Source organism: Delphinus delphis, chromosome 8, assembly GCF_949987515.2.
Source record: "Delphinus delphis chromosome 8, mDelDel1.2, whole genome shotgun sequence".
NCBI lineage: Eukaryota > Metazoa > Chordata > Mammalia > Artiodactyla > Delphinidae > Delphinus > Delphinus delphis.
In genome coordinates, this window is record NC_082690.1 from 72,098,237 (window position 1) to 72,114,761 (window position 16,525).

Below are 16,525 nucleotides of genomic sequence, written 5' to 3' on the forward strand. Positions count from 1 at the left end.
GCGCACCCCGAAACAATGGTCTCTTGCCTCTTCAGTAGGTCCAGACTTTTTCCCGGACTCCGTCCCGGCTAGCTGTGCCGCACTAGCCCCCTTCAGGCTGTGTTCACGCAGCCGACCCCAGTCCTCTCCCTGGGATCCGACCGATGACTGAGCCTCAGCTCCCAGCCCCTGCCCGCCCCGGTGGGGGAGCAGACAAGCCTCTCAGGCTGGTGAGTGCTGGTCGGCACCGATCCTCTGTGCGGAAATCTCTCCGCTTTGCCATCTGCGCCCCTGTTGCTGTACTCTCCTCTGTGGCTCTGAAGGTTCCCCCTCACCCACCCACCGTCTCTGCCAGTGAAGGGGCTTCCTAGTGTGTGGAAACTTTTCCTCCTTCACACGTCTGTCTCAGAAGTGCAGGTCCCGTCCCTATTCTTTTGTCTCTGTTTTTTCTTTTGCCCTACCCAGGTACGTGGGGAGTTTCTTGCGTTTTGGGAAGTCTGAGGTGTTCTGCCAGCGTTCAGTAGGTGTTCTGTAGGAGTTGTTCCACATTTAGATGTATTTCTGATGTATTTGTTGGAAGGAAGGTGATCTCCATGTCTTACTCCTTCGCCATCTTGAAGGTCTCCCCCCCCCCCTTTTTTTTTAAATAGACATTTTTTTTTTTTTGCGGTACGCGGGCCTCTCACTGTTGTGGCCTCTCCCGTTTGGGAGCACAGGCTCCGGACACACAGGCTCAGTGGCCATGGCTCACGGGCCTAGCTGCTCCGTGGCATGTGGGATCTTCCCGGACCGGGACACGAACCCTTGTCCCCTGTAACGGCAGGCGGACTCTCAACCACTGTGCCACCAGGGAAGCCCCCTAAATAGACATTTTTAAGAACACCTTTAGGCTCACAGCAAAGCTGAGCAGATGATACAGAGTCCCCTTATACTGCCTGTTCCCACACATGCACAGCCTCTTCCCCTATCAACATCTCCCACCAGAGTGGTATATTTGTTACAATTGATGAACCTATACTGATGCATCATTATCACCTGAATTCCACAGTTTACCTTATAGTTCACTCTTGTCCATTCCTTGAGTTTGGACAAATTTATAATGGCATGTATCTACCATTATAGTATCCTACAGAGTAGTTTCACTGCCCTAAAGATATTCTGTGCTCTGCTAATTCATCCCTTCCACTCTCCTAACTTCTGACAACCACTGATGTTTTTACTCTCTCCATAGTTTTGCCTTTTTCAGAATGTCATGTAGTTGGAATCACACTGTTCAGATTGGCTTTTTTCATGTAGTGATATGAATTAAAGATTTCTCCATGTCTTTTCATGGCTTGATAGATCATTTCTTTTTAGGGCTGAATAACATTCCACTGTCTGGATCTGCCACAGTTTCTTCATTCATTTATCTGTTGAAGGACATCTTGGTTGCTGCCAAGTTTTGGCAATTATGAATAAAGCTGCTAGAAATATCTGTGTGTAGGGTTTTGTATGAACATAAGTTTTCAACTCATTTTGATAAGGAGTGCAATTGCTGGATCATATGATAAGAGTACATTTAATTTTGTAAGAAACTGTCAAGCTGTCTTCCAAAAAGTGGCTGTAGCATTTTGCATTTCCACCACAATAAATGAGAGTTACTGTTGCTCCACATCCTTCTCAGCACTTGGTGCTAACAGTGTTTTGGATTTTGGCCATTCTAATAGGTGTGTAGTAGTATCTTACTGATGTTATAATTTGCAATTCCCTAATGACATATGATGTTGAGCATCTTTTCATATGTTTATTTGCCACCTGTATATCTTCTTTGGTGAGCTTTCAGGTCTTTTGCTCATCTTTCAACTGGGTTGTTTGTTTTCTTATTGTTGAGTTTAAAGAGTTCTTTGTATATTGTGAATAACAGTCCTATATCACATATGTCTTTTGCAAATATTTTCTCCTGGTCTGTGACTTGTCTTACTCTCTTGAAAGATGAGTCTTTTTATCATGATGAAGGGCCATTCTAGTTCTTTACTATGAACTGTCTGTTCAAATCTCTTGATGGGTTGCACTTTAGAGCCATTTGGTTGTTAGATTCTAGCAGAAATTACCTCTTTCTAAAGTCATTCATGTCTCCACTCACAAATCCTTCCAAACTGGAGTCTCAGATCAACACATACTTTTATATTTATACCTGTGAAGCTAATTCTGAATGAAAAGAAATCTGGTGATAAAACTGTCTTCTGCAAATTCCTAATTTTTAGGCCAATAATTTTTGCTGGCAATAACCACTTACATTTCACTATCACGTAACTGATAGAGAGCAAACTTGATCTTTACTGTTATGTTGGAAATGGTTTGTAACAGCTCAAGAGAGCCAGCTGTTCAATTTTTGGGAATTTTGTGAGCCAACTGTTAAACAATGCAATTATTAAAAATTAACTTTTGGGCTTCCCTGGTGGCACAGTGGTTGAGAATCTGCCTGCTAATGCAGGGGACACGGGTTCGAGCCCTGGTCTGGGAGGATCCCACATGCCTGTGAGCCACAACTACTGAGCCTGTGTGTCTGGAGCCTGTGCTCCACAGCAAGAGAGGCCACAATAGTGAGAGGCCCACACACCGCGATGAAGAGTGGCCCCCGCTTGCCACAACTAGAGAAAGCCCTCGCACAGAAACGAAGACCCAACACAGCCAAAATAAATAAATAAATAAAATACTTTGCAACAACTTTCAGATTGTTACCTTATTAGGACCTCACAGTAAATAGTTTAAAAAAATTAACTTTTATAAACTTACAATTAAATAAATTACATCAAGAACAAAGACAAAAAAATGATCAAAACTCATCACTTCCTTATTCTGCTACATTTTACCATTACCTATGTTCTTGAAGGCATTTACGTCAACTATCTGCAGGGTGGAAATCTTATATAACAGTGTGTAATACTGCACATCTCTTCCCAGTTCTGCACTCAATGACATTGCAAAAATGGCCACGGTAGGAGTATTTATCCCTGCAAATGCTACAAATCAGGGCTTTTCTCTCTCCCCCTCCCAGAGGGACAGTTGTTAACCATGAACTAGCCCTCTATTCATTGCTGATGTGTTGGCTAGGGAGCAGACCAAACATGCCACTCATTCAAAAGGAGTTCAGAGTATTCAGTCAACCTGGCTCCAAATTTGCCTCAGTTAATTTATTTCATTATTATTATTATTATTAAAATTAATTAATTAATTAATTTTGGCTGCTTTGGGTTTTTGTTGAACAAATCAGAGATAAAGTAGAGCAGACATTTAGGATGATTCCTAGTATGTTTGGAACACAAAAAATGGCAGCTATTATTGGCTATTACTCAGATGCTTATCAGATGAGAGGCAACGTAGCATGGGCTCTGGAGGTCAACTAAGGTTTGAATCTGATTTTGGTACTTATTAGCTGCGTGCCCTCGGGTGAGTTGCTTAAATTCTGTGTCTCTTTTTCCTCATCTCTAAAATGCAGATAATAACAATTACCTAATTCATGCAAGTGTTGTGATAATTAAATGAAATAATGATGTAAAGTGTTCTGAATGGCATATAGCACACAGTAAATGCCTGAAAAGTGGTTGCTATTATTCCAGACTAAAGCACTTTCACATATATATATTTTTCACATATATTTTCTAATATTCACAAAGATCTATGAGGATTTTTTTTTCATTCTTTTAATTGAAAATTTTCAAACATATACAAAAGTAGAGAGAATACTATAATGAATCCCTAGGTACCCATCACCCTGTGTCAACAATTAACATATTAGCTAGTTTTGTTTCAACTATACACCCACCCAACTTTCCCCCTACATTTGGATTATTTTGAAGCAAATCCCAACCATCACATCATTTCATTCAGTATATATCTCTAAAAGATAAGAAATCTTTTAAGAGTTTATTAACCTCTTTGGGGAATTCCCTGGTGGTCCAATGGTTAGGACTCCCCACTTTCACTGCTGAGGGTCCAGGTTCAATCCCCGGTTGGGGAACTAAAATCCTGCAGTGGTGTGGTGCGGCCAAAAAAAAGAAAAAAAGAAAAATAATTTATTAGCCTCTTTCAATAGGTTGATTAACTGAGGCTCAGCAAGGTGAAGTAACATTCCCAAAGGGACCAAGCTGGTAAGTGTATTAACCAAAATTCAAATATAAACCTGACTTCCTTTACATTGCCATTTACTGACTGATATAAATATTCACAGTCGGAAGGTTAGACATTAAAACTCTAAGCTTCAATAGTAAATCTTAGCATTTTAAAATTTAAAAAGAGAATAGACTTGTGGTTGCCAAGGGGGAGTGGAGGAGGGAGAAGGATGGACTGGGAGTTCGGGGTTAGTAGATGCAAACTATTACATTTAGAATGGATAAACAACAAGGTCCTACTGTCTGGCACACAGAACTGTATTCAATCTCCTTGGGATAAACCATGATGGAAAAGAATATAAAAAATGAATGTATATATGTGTGTAACTGAGTCACTTTGCTGTACAGCAGAAATTAGCACAACATTGTGAATCAACTATACTTCAATTAAAAAATAGAGAATAAAATAAAATGTCTTGGGAAAAAAATAAAATTTAAGAAGAAATCATATAGCACAGGGAACTCTACTTAATCCTTTGTAATGGCCTACATGGGAAAAGAATCTAAAAAAGAGTGGATATATGTACATGTATAACTAATTCACTTTGCTGTATACCTGAAACCAACACAACATTGTATATCAACTCCAATAAAAATTTAAAAAAAATAAAAAGAAATCAGAATAGAATAAAAGCATAGGTGTTCAACATTGAGCAGTGATAGACCACAGATTAAGCTCTTATGGATTTATTTTTCCTCTGGTTGAAAGAATTTATCTTGATCTTTGAAGCCATCAAGCATGAAGTGTGAAAGCAGACATCAATTGTTCAGATTTTGTACAGAGTGAATAACTGAGCAAATTTTTTCTCCAGCTTTCAGCACTAAAACAAATGCCTGCTGGAAACTACAAGCACCTGCTGGTAGTTTGTCACACTTTCAAAAGAAAATATTCCTAGCAATGTGATTATTTAAAAGGAAGAGTATACAGGCAGAAACTGCATGCAGGGAATTAAAATTATAGTGCCCAGCACCATGACAGCTTTCAACAAATGTTGATTGATGATGATGAAAATGATAGTAATCATAATAATGAGGTTGACACATGACATATGAACCACACGAACGAGCAAGAAGACAAGTCGTATGTCTGTAAATAACAGCTTGCAAAGCATCTTTGGAGCTTGTCTGAGGAAAAGGCCAAAGAGGTGGTTGTGTCTGTTCCAGGTACTAAAACCACTGGCTTTGGGGCCAGCAAGAATTCTGATCCCCCACTATTAGATGTATGACTTTGAGCATGTTACTTAACATCTCTGAGCCTCAGTTTCTGCATTTGTAAAATGGGGATACTAGTACCTATTGCATAGTTGTTATGAGGATTAGATGAGGTTGTGTGACTGACTTATGATTATCAAAATTGTTTGGGGGCTTCCCTGGTGGCGCAGTGGTTGAGCGTCCGCCTGCCGATGCAGCGGACACGGGTTCGTGCTCCGGTCCGGGAAAATCCCACATGCCGCGGAGCGGCTGGGCCCGTGAGCCATGGCCGCTGAGCCTGCGCGTCCGGAGCCTGTGCTCTGCAACGGGAGAGGCCACAACAGTGAGAGGCCCGCGTACCGCAAAAAAAAAAAAAAAAAATTGTTTGAGAGTTACTAGGAGATGTTCCCCAAGCTTGAGAAAATGAGGCAAGTAGAACTGCTTTTCAGAAGTGGAAGAAGGAGACTGAAGTGTGCTTAGGCTGGCAATAATGTATTTGGAGAAACACTGAATTATTTAGAAGGGGAGAGTAAATATCCCAGGTTCTCCTGGTAACCTGATGAGGATCTAGCCTCCTGGGTTAAGTTTGCCGATAGGGAAGGAAATGAGCAGGCATTCAGCCTTCAAGTATGTAAACCCTGGGGCAGTGAGTCTCTCTGTGGATGGCTAGGTTAGCATTTGGCTCCTGTGAATTTTGGGGTGCCCAAGCCTGTCTCTCAGGCCCTGGACACTCTGAGGCCTTTCACAGGAAAGGACAGATCAAGCCAGACTCACCTTAGACAGTGTGCACACAAATCACCTACAGGTCTTACTAAAATGCAGATTCAGATTTGGTAGATCTGGGGTGGGGCCTGAGATGCTCCCAGGTGATGCTGAGTCTGCTGGTCCCTAGGTCGCACTTTGAATAACAGAGCCGCAGACAATGCATGCACCCCCACTTTCAGTTACCCCTCTACTTCCCACGAGGATTCATCAATAGTATTTATCATCCTCTCTTTCTTCCTGGGGTCATAAGTGTCCAACTAAGAACCTAACGCTTGCTGCCCAAGCACTCTACATCCGAGGACTAGAGCAAGTCTTTGACTTGCTTCCTTTGTTTTGTTCGTTCATACTTAGGGGTCAGCATGGGGCAATAATGGGTGTCTAAACCTTCCTCTCTCTAATCCAGGGCAGGTCCAGCAAGGGCACTGGCTAAGGCTGCTTAGCTGTATCCTGCCTGAGGTGGACTGAAGCTGAGAGAGAGAAAAGACTGATTGAACACGGGTCCTACAGGAAGCCCAAAGGCAAACCAGGGGAAGCTGAAGCAAAATTAGCTGGGTGAATGGGAAGAGCACCCGAGAGTGGGGTGAAGAGATGATGGTAGATGATTGTTTTGAGGCTAGGAGATCTCAGCTTATCTGGCAAACCGTGAACTTGCGGCTTGCATGATGGAATCCCTGTAACAGGCAAAGCTAAATTTGAATCAAGCCATATCCAGACTTGAGTTGTTAAAATAAGAAACAGGCATTGCAGGGCTTTTGAGAGTATCTTATTTTTGAAAATTTTGATTTGCTCATCTGAAAACTGAGAGAAATAAATGGGTCATAGATAAACCATAATGGAAAAGAATATAAAAAAAGAATGTGTATATGTGCATAACTGAGTCACTTTGCTGAACAGCAGAAATTAGCACAACATTGCAAATCAGCTATACTTCAATAAAAAAAATATATAAATGGGTTATATAAAACTTAGGTATAGACAAGATTAAAACTCATCTATAATCTTTATTTATTTTTATTTTTTTAAATATTTATTTATTTATTGGCTGTGTTGGGTCTTTGTTGCTGCACTCAGGCTTTCTTTAGTTGCGGCGAGCTGGGGCTACTCTTCGTTGAGGTGCACGGGCTTCTCATTGCGGTGGCTTCTCGTTGCGGAGCATGGGCTCTAGGTGCACGGGCTTCAGTAGTTGTGGCACGTGGGCTCAGTAGTTGTGGCTCATGGGCTCTAGAGCGCAGGCTCAGTAGTTGTGGTGCACGAGCACTGTTGCTCTGCGGCACGTGGGATCTTCCTGGACCAGGGCTCGAACCTGTGTCCCCTGCATTGGCAGGCGGATTCCTAACCACTGCGCCACCAGGGAAGTCCAAAACTCATCTATAATCTTCAGATGAATGGTGTTACACAGGAATAAAGTGCAAGATGTCAGAGGAAAATTAATTACCACTGCATTAACTATCAAAAAACCTTCAAGTCTTTAAAACTTGTCCCTTTGTTTTTTTCTCTCACAAGGGAAATCCTGTTATAATTCTTCTGTCCAAATAAAGGCACTTTAATATCCCCTTTTTTTCTGCATGCTGTGTCTTGTTGAATTACAAAATTAGACATTTTTCATCTTTCAGAAACTTTTACTTAATTTTTTTGTATCCTACGAATAATGTTTTAAAGCTATGCAAAGTTTTAATTATTATAACCAAAAACATACGATAAAAGGTTGTAATCCTTCAAAGTACATCACAACAAATGCAAGAACTTTATTTCCTTCAAAGGGAACTGTCTAAATAAAGGAAGAAAACTGTGTTTTAAGCTAAGCATAATATTGTTTGCTGCTACATAATAACCAGTAGGCACACTATGGCTTGGGGTCTAGCAAATAACAGAGCACAATTCTTCATCACACAGTCTTGACTTTGATCTCAATTAGATTTCTGAACTTGGTAAGCCACTTTGTCAGTATTAGTCTCATTTTATCCTCTGTAAAATGAGAGATTAGACTAGTTGGTATCCAGTCCCAGTGCTCCACTGATTCAGCAGAAGCTTGCTTTTGATTGTGAGAGCATCAAAAAGCATTTGCTGTTTTCTTTACCATTGAAGGTTTTAGTAAGCGGGGACCCAGAGAGGTGAAGCAACTCACCCCCAGTGCTAAAAGGGAAGAGCTAGGATTAAACTCCAAAATGCCTGACTTCCAGCTCAGGATACTTTCTATAATGGCAAGCAACTTAAAATCTTTTTCAGAGATGAACTTCCCTGCTATTAAAATAAAAATGCACCAGGGAAGAAGAAAAACACAGAAGACGTTGGTCTAACATAATTTCCTCTAAGGAAGTGGTTATTTTTCTGGGTGGCTTAATATAAGACATAACTGACTGATTACGGTCGGACGTGTGGATGTGAATTATGCTAGAGAACCACATGAAAGCAGGTCAGGTTCTCATATACAGCCGAAATGGCTAGTTTCAAGATTACACAGTACTGATCCTCTTGGTCTGTGAGTGACCTGAAGGCAGAGGCCATGTCTGGTCCATCTGTGTGGTTAGCAAGGCAGGCATTCTGCATCTAGGAGATTCTCCCACTAGTTCAGGGCCGTGGGGGCAGGACTGGGGCAAAGGAGCAGATCTGCAGCATTAGGGAGAGGAACTGAAAGGAAAGGTTCTTTCAGGAGGACAAAGCATGCTACGGAAGGAGATCTTGCAATGGAACCGAACAAGAGTCTGTCCTCTGCACAAATACACGAGTAGGGATGTCAAGTGTCTTTGAAAAAATTTCCTCACAAACAGGGAATATAGAAGGGATGATGGTGAAAAAAAAATAAACCACATCCATTTTTTTGTAGATATACCTTGTCCCTCCCCGCTCCTTTTCCTCTGAGAAAGTTTTAACATTATCATGTACATAGCATTAGAGTACCTGAACATATTACTTGAAAATAGATAAACGAGATAGCAAATTATTCACATATCTTTATGTAATATTTATATAACACTGAATATGTGCTAGGCACTGTTATAAGTACTTTCCAAATAAATATTAGGTCATTTAATCCTTGTAACAACTCTATGAAATAACACTATTGAAATCCTCATTTTACAAATGAGGAAACTGGAGCACAGAGAAGATGAGTAACTTGCCCAAGGTCACACAGCTAGTAAGTGGTAAAGCCCAGGTAGTCTTCTCCCAAGTCCATGCTTTGCTTTATCTTTAAGAAAGGACTACAAACAAGCGGTGAGAGCGTGAAACCATGCAACTCTGATTGGGACTTGAACCCACATGTGTTGAAACAGGAGGGAAGGGGGTAGGGCACAATCTTTAAAAGAATGACATAACCCAAGGACACGACATAAAGTGATTAGAACCAAACAGGTCCAAGATGGCCTTCCACTAGACCTTTAGCCTCAGTATATGCTCATTGTAACACATCAGCAAGCTAAATGACACACCCACAGGTGCTGTAACAGTTCCAAGGCCGACCATAGAGGTCAAAAAGTGGGCAGGGGCACAATTCCTGGAAATCCCCACCCCTTCCTGAAATAGCTGGAATACTCCTCCCACTCATTAGCCTATGAAATTACCCACCTCTATAAAAACTGACAACCCCGTACACTGGTGCCTTGCTCACCTTCTGAGATGGCCCACACTCTGTCTGTGGAGTGTGTTTCTCTCTAAATAAATCCACTTCTTATGTATCATTTTGTCACTCACTGAATTCTTTCTGTGATGAGACATCAAGAACCTGAGTTTCATTAAGTCCTGAAACCAGGTGTGTGATCTCAGTTGGAAGATTGTGGGTTTAGGCTGGGTTCGAGTCCTGGCATGTGGGTTCAAGTCCCAATCTGAGGTGCACGGTTTCAAAAGGGCCAGGTATATTACATTGCTGGAGAAGGAACCTCATGGGTGTCTTAAACCCAGCCACTTATTTTTTGGCTCCTATAGGTGAATGCTAAGTGGCAATAGAACTTTGCTGACACTGTGTGAAACTGAGCAGGACCCTGTGGGGCCCTCCTCAGTAGAAATCCTTTTGGATACAAATCCTTTCTGTGTTCCCCATTTCTTGTTTGTAGGAAAGAAGCTTCAGCCTCCTAGACCTTCCCTGAGTACCAACGGGTAGATTCAAACAGTTGCTTATTGGGGAAGAGAGGGAATGCAGACCCAAAGGAGAAGCAGTCAGGAAACCATAGTGCAATAATAAAGCAGGGTCCTGGTTCTTCCTCAAGGAACATACATAACAGTATCTTTGAGTTCTTCTGTAGGAACTAAGGCCCCCACCCAGGTGGAGGATGCTAACTTCAGGCTGGGTATAATTCCTGGAGCATCACCCTGTTACCTCACCACCAACCAGTCAGAAGAAAATCTGCACACTGTGGAAGATAAAAGACTCTGACCCCCTCCCCAAATGATTAACTGTGATTAACTTCCCTTTTCTCCCTCGTAAGAAACTTTCACGGTCAAGCAGAATCTTGGGAGTTGGTTCTTGGATACAAGTCCTATTTCTCCCCATGTTGCTGGCCTCCTGAATAAAGCAATCTTCGCTTTCCAGTCAACACTGGTCTCTCGAGTATTGGCTTTTGAGTGGCAAACGGCCAAATCTGAGTTAGGTAATATATGTTTCTCTAGTTTCTTGTCATCACTACTAATTCTGTGCTTTTTTTGTTTGTTTGTTTCAGGATTGCTTATGGCTGGTAAGTTATTCCCCAAATTTTGTTAGTCATATTTGTTTCTCTACTTGTCCATCTTAAGACCGTGCAAACCAGGAAGGAGAACAGACTTTTACCTGGATGGGAAACAGCTCTTTGATATCCAAACTAGTAAGTTTTTGTGTTTCTGGTTTTACTCTTGACTTGCAGCTGAAATTGTAGATTTAAAGCTATAAATCTACATCTCTGTGTAATTTAGAAAGGCCTTTACCTCTCTGTGTATGAGTGTGAAACTGTAACTAAGCAAAGGGCTCATGGGCCAGCAGTACAGAAAGCCAAACTCTAGCAGTGGGAATTTGCAGCAAAGTAAGGATTTACTGCAGGGCAACAAGCAAGGGAGTGGGAGACTAGTCTCCACTCCAACTTGGTCTTTGAGTTACGAGTTTTTTCAAGGGGGAGAACAAAGAGGCTGGGGTCAATCATCTTCTTGTGACATTTCTTAATTGTAGTTTTGGGAATCAGGATGTCTCTGGTTTGTGATTCTCTGGCTAAGTGGTCCATGGCTCAGAGGCCTATTAGCTCATCTTGCCCTGGAGAAACCACCTGAGTTTGTTTAAGTTAATAATAATATCTACAACATCAATTTTAGTAAATTAATGATGTTATCAACAACATCAGTTTTACTTATCTGACTCTGGTTGATTAGCGTTTAGTTAGCACAGGATTGAGGTCAGAGAAGAAAGGAAGGAAATAAAGTTTGGGATGGAAAGAAAATCAAAAATTGGGTAAAGGAACTTGGTTTTAGGGGGACTCAGTTGCAGAATGTCTACCTATCTCTAGATGATATTAATAAATTAGATTATACGGACTTTCCTAGTGGTGCAGTGGTTAAGAATCCGCCTGCCAATGTAGGGGACACGGGTTTGATCCTTGGTCCAGGAAGATCCCACATGCCACGGAGCAACTAAGCCCTTGTGCCACAACTACTGAGCCTGCGCTCTAGAGTCCGTGTGCCACAACTACTGAAGCCTGCATACCTAAAGCCCATGCTCTGCAACAAGAGAAGCCACCACAATGAGAAGCCCACGCACTGCCATGAAGAGTAGCCCCTGTTCGCCACAACTAGAGAAAGCCCGCATGCAGCAATGAAGACCCAATGCAGCCATAAATAAATAAATAACAATTTTAAAAATAAATAAATAAGATTATAAGGACTTCTAAATTAAAGGAGCTCTGCTCTGATTGGCTTATAGAGATAACTAAGCACACACGTAAATCAAATATTCCTAAAATTCTCTTAAAATAAGGAGACCAAGCATCTAATACTTTAAATGTGCTAAACTAAAAAAATTCTAACAGAATATATGGGGAGGCTCAAGAAAAATAGGGTTCTTCTAACAAGGTACAGATTCTTTGTGGCCTCCATTCCCTGTCTCTGGTGATAAGAACGTCCTTTTCTTCCAGGGGCAAAGAGGGCATCTTTCACATGGGAGTTTTACCTCTTGCTTTCAAGAAGAAAGGGGAGGTCAGAGTGCCCTTCTTGCATCTGCTGTTTTACAAGTGCCTTTAGCTCAAAATAATCAGTAGGCCAAATCAACATATTTTGAGGCGGCATGTTCTGAACCCCTTCAAGACTCATTTAACAATTTTGGTTTTGAGAAATAGCTATCTCTTCTCTGATTTATCAGTGTTAAGTATAATACAAATCTACATTTTGTTCTATTTGTATTTGTTTTTCCTAAACGTATGGAGGTTTACTGACCAAATAAGCTAACATTAGTTCTACATAATGTTAATAAAGAAAAAAAGCAGACCCTGACATCCAGGAGCTGGCCTGGTGCTATCTTCTGCTGGGCCTTGGTGTTGCTATGAGCTGGCTTGTCACTCACAGCTAGGTCTTAATGTTCTCCTGTTGGACATGAACTATTTCACAGAACATCAACATCAGACAAGGCCACTCTGTGACCATGACAGATTATTACAAAAACGAGCTCACTCCAGTAATCATGTCTGAACATAGACAAAACAAGAACATTGTCCAAGCCATAAAATACCAAATATCTCTCTAGACCAGCTAGTATGTGACTCATACTGCTTTACCAATTATAGCTCTATGCTTGCATTAGTGTGCCTTCCCTATGAATAAGATGTATCGAGATAATCATAGACTGTCCCTGCTTTCGCCTAGAGTAAACCCTCTCTTCCTGTACCTTCTCCAAAATCACCCAACCAAACCCCTAGTTGTATAAGTCCTTTCTAACATCCTATTACTGAGCCACCCCACAGTTCCCTATGGTGTATGTTCTCTCCTGGTACAAAACCAAACTTGTTCAACTACAGGAGTGTTCCTGGTGGTCTTTGGCTGAAGGGCATTAACAATATTTAAGATTATGAAATGTAAATTTGTGCTCAACTAAATTGAATCACTATACTGACAACATTTTTATTTCAATAATAATTATATTTTGTAGTATGTATGTTTTGTAGTAACCTGAAGTTAATTTTCAAGTTCTTTAACTTAAAACATTGGACTGGGAATTCCCTGACAGTCCAGTGGTTAGGACTCTGTACTTCCACTGCAGGGCGGCATGGGTTCAATCCCTGGTCAGGGAACTAAGAGCCCACAAGCTGAGTGGCTTGGCCAAAAACAAAAACAAAAAACAAAAAAAACCCCAACATTGGACTGATATTAGGTTAATTACTAGATAATCATTGAATACCTAGATAACTTCTAAGTAATGTAGAATACTGTATTGTTGATTATTACTAAGCATAGTTTTAAGTATACATAGTTTTGCTTCTTACTTTTTTTTTTTTTTTTTTTGCAGTACGCGGGCCTCTCACTGTTGTGGCCTCTCCTGTTGCGGAGCACAGGCTCTGATCGCGCAGGCTCAGCGGCCATGGCTCACGGGCCCAGCCGCTCCGTGGCATGGGGGATCTTCCCGGACTGAGGCACAAACCCGTGTCCCCTGCATCGGCAGGCGGACTCTCAACCACTGCGCCACCAGGGAAGCCCATGTGCATTCTTTTTTTAAAAAAAAAAAAATCTTTATTGTAGTATAATTGCTTCACAATACTATATTAGTTTCTGTTGTACACCAAAGTGAATCAGCCATATGCATACATATGTCCCCATATCCCCTCCCTCTTGAGCCTCCCTCGCATCCTCCCTATCCCCCCTCTGTAGGTCATTGCAAAGCACCGGACTTATCTCCCTGTGCTATACCGCTGCTTCCCACTAGCTATTTTACATTCAGTAGTGTATATATGTCGATGCTAGTCTCACTTTGCCCCAGCTTCCCCCTCTCCTAACCATGTCCTCAAGTCCATTCTCTTCGTCTACGTCTTTATTCCTGCCCTGCCACTAGGTTCATCAGTACCATTTTTTTTTTTAGATCCCATTTATATGTGTTAGCATACAGTATTTGTTTTTCTCTTTCTGACTTACGTCACTCTGTATGACCGTCTCTAGGTCCATCCACCTCACTACAAATAACTCAATTTTGTTTCTTTTTATGCCTGAGTAATATTCCATTGTATATATGCCACATCTTTATCCATTCATCTGTCGATGGACATTTAGGTTGGTTCCATGTCCTGGCTACTGTAAATAGTGCTGCAATGACATTGTGGTGCATGTCTCATTTTGAATTGTGGTTTTCTCAGGGTATATGCCCAGTAGTGGGATTGCTGGGTCATATGGTAGTTCTACTTTTAGTTTTTTAAGGAACCTCCATACTGTTCTCCATAGTGGCTGTATCAGTTTACATTCCCACCACCAGTGCAGGAGGGTTCCTTTTTCACCACACCCTTTCCAGCATTTATTGTTTCTAGATTTTTTGATGATGGCCATTCTGACCAGTGTGAGGTGATACCTCATTGTAGTTTTGATTTGCATTTCTCTAATAATTAGTGATGCTGAGCATCTTTTCATATGCCTCTTGGCCATCTGTATGTCTTCTTTGGTGAAATGTCTATTTAGGTCTTCTGCCTATTTTTTAATTGAATTGTTTGTTTTTTTGATATTGAGCTCCATGAGCTGTTTGTATATTTTGGAGATTAATCCTTTGTCTGTTGTTTCGTTTGCAAATATTTTCTCCCATTCTGAGGGTTGTCTTTTCATCTTGCTTATGGTTTCCACTATGTATTCTAAATTCCCCTCACCCTCAGCTACTACCCCAGCAGATCTGCGTGGCTTACCTGATAGTGCAACTCAAACTTTTATGTCTGAGGGGTCTGAACCTATTGATAATCATACCCTTCTCAGTCCAGGTTTGCTACATGTAACCATTCATAGTTATAATGGATCAAAAGAATTCCAGGAGGTGCTCAAGTGGATAGAAGAGGCCTGATGTACTCAACTTGCCACAAAGTGGCTGACTGCTCTCTTGGAGGAATAATTTCATAAAAGCAAGCTGTTCAAGACAGAGTGAACTTCACTAAAGCACTCACCAATTTCATAGCTTCTTTTCAAACTCAGGTAGTATAAATCGAGGTGCTATGGTCTAAATGATCACTCCCCCCTCCAAAAATTCATATGTTAAAAACCTAACCCCCAAAGATGATAATATATTAAGAGATGGGAACTCTGGGAGTTGCTTAGAATGGGATAAGTGTGGAGTCTCTTATAAAAGTCTCTTATAAGTGTGGAGTCTCTTTTATAAGAGATCCCTGGCCCCTTCCACCATGTGAGGACACAGGGAGAAGGTGCCTGCTAATGAACCAGAAAGAGGGCCATCACCAGAAAGTGACCATGCTGGCACCTTGATCTTGGACTTTCCAGCCTCTAGAGCTGTGAGCAATAAATTTCTGTTGTTTGTAAGCTACCCAGTCTGTGGTATTTTGTTATAACAGCCAAATGCACAGGCAAATAAAATTAACTTTTAAGTTTTGCCTATCATTATGCTCTTTAATATTCTGGAACAAACTGACACTCTACTGAAGTTTAGGACAGTGGTTCTCTCTTGGATCCATGAGATCACAGCTATTTCATAATAATACTAAGATGTTATTTATGTTAACAGCAATGGAGTCATCATTGCTAACTTTAAATAAATCAATAAAAAGGTCTTTAAATTTTCTTTGGTTCCACTTCCAATGTAAGTGTTAAGAAATCTGGAGATGAGAAAACCAGAGGATTTCTGCTTTAGGACAAAAGCTTTTTTTTTTTCCCTTGGGAAAAAAAAAAGACATACATAGTTTTATTTCTCTATGACTATTGCTCCTGGAATAGTCTCAGCCATTTATGTTGGACTACCTTTAACCAAAGCAACTAACTTCTGTTGTACAGAGAAGACTGGCGGATGGATAAATGAGAATTGCTTGTTGTACAGGAGCACTTTAGCAGACTAGCAAAGCTCATGAACACATATACTACACCTTCTACAGCCACATACATCTCTTTCAGCTTCTTAAAGTGGCAAAGAGAACATGTTTATTACCATGACCCAAGTTATAGCCTCTCTATAACACATAAAAGTAAGAAGCAGGGCTTCCCTGGTGGCGCAGTGGTTGAGAGTCCGCCTGCCGATGCAGGGGACACGGGTTCGTGCCCCGGTCCGGAATATCCCACATGCCACGGAGCAGCTGGGCCCATAAGCCATGGCCGCTGGGCCTGTGCGTCCAGAGCCTGTGCTCCGCAACGGGAGAGGCCACAACAGTGAGAGGCCCGCTTACCGCAAAAAAAAAAAAAAAAAAAAGAATGCATAGTGGAGGAAGGAGAGGATGAGTACTAAATGAAGCCTTCAGATCAAATGCAGCAATAGATGCTGTAGCTCTTCCAACACACCTCCCTCAGGAAGCAAGTTTCCCCTCAGA

The 16,525-nt window shown here is 41.3% G+C and overlaps 1 long non-coding RNA gene across 1 annotated transcript; it reads left to right on the forward strand.

The window, feature by feature from the left end:
- The first annotated feature begins 9,715 nt into the window (after positions 1-9,715).
- On the forward strand, positions 9,716-12,166 carry LOC132429126 (uncharacterized). Its single transcript, XR_009520289.1, has 3 exons — positions 9,716-9,834; positions 10,739-10,879; positions 11,586-12,166. It is a non-coding gene; the product is annotated as an uncharacterized lncRNA (long non-coding RNA).
- Positions 12,167-16,525: the final 4,359 nt, after the last annotated feature.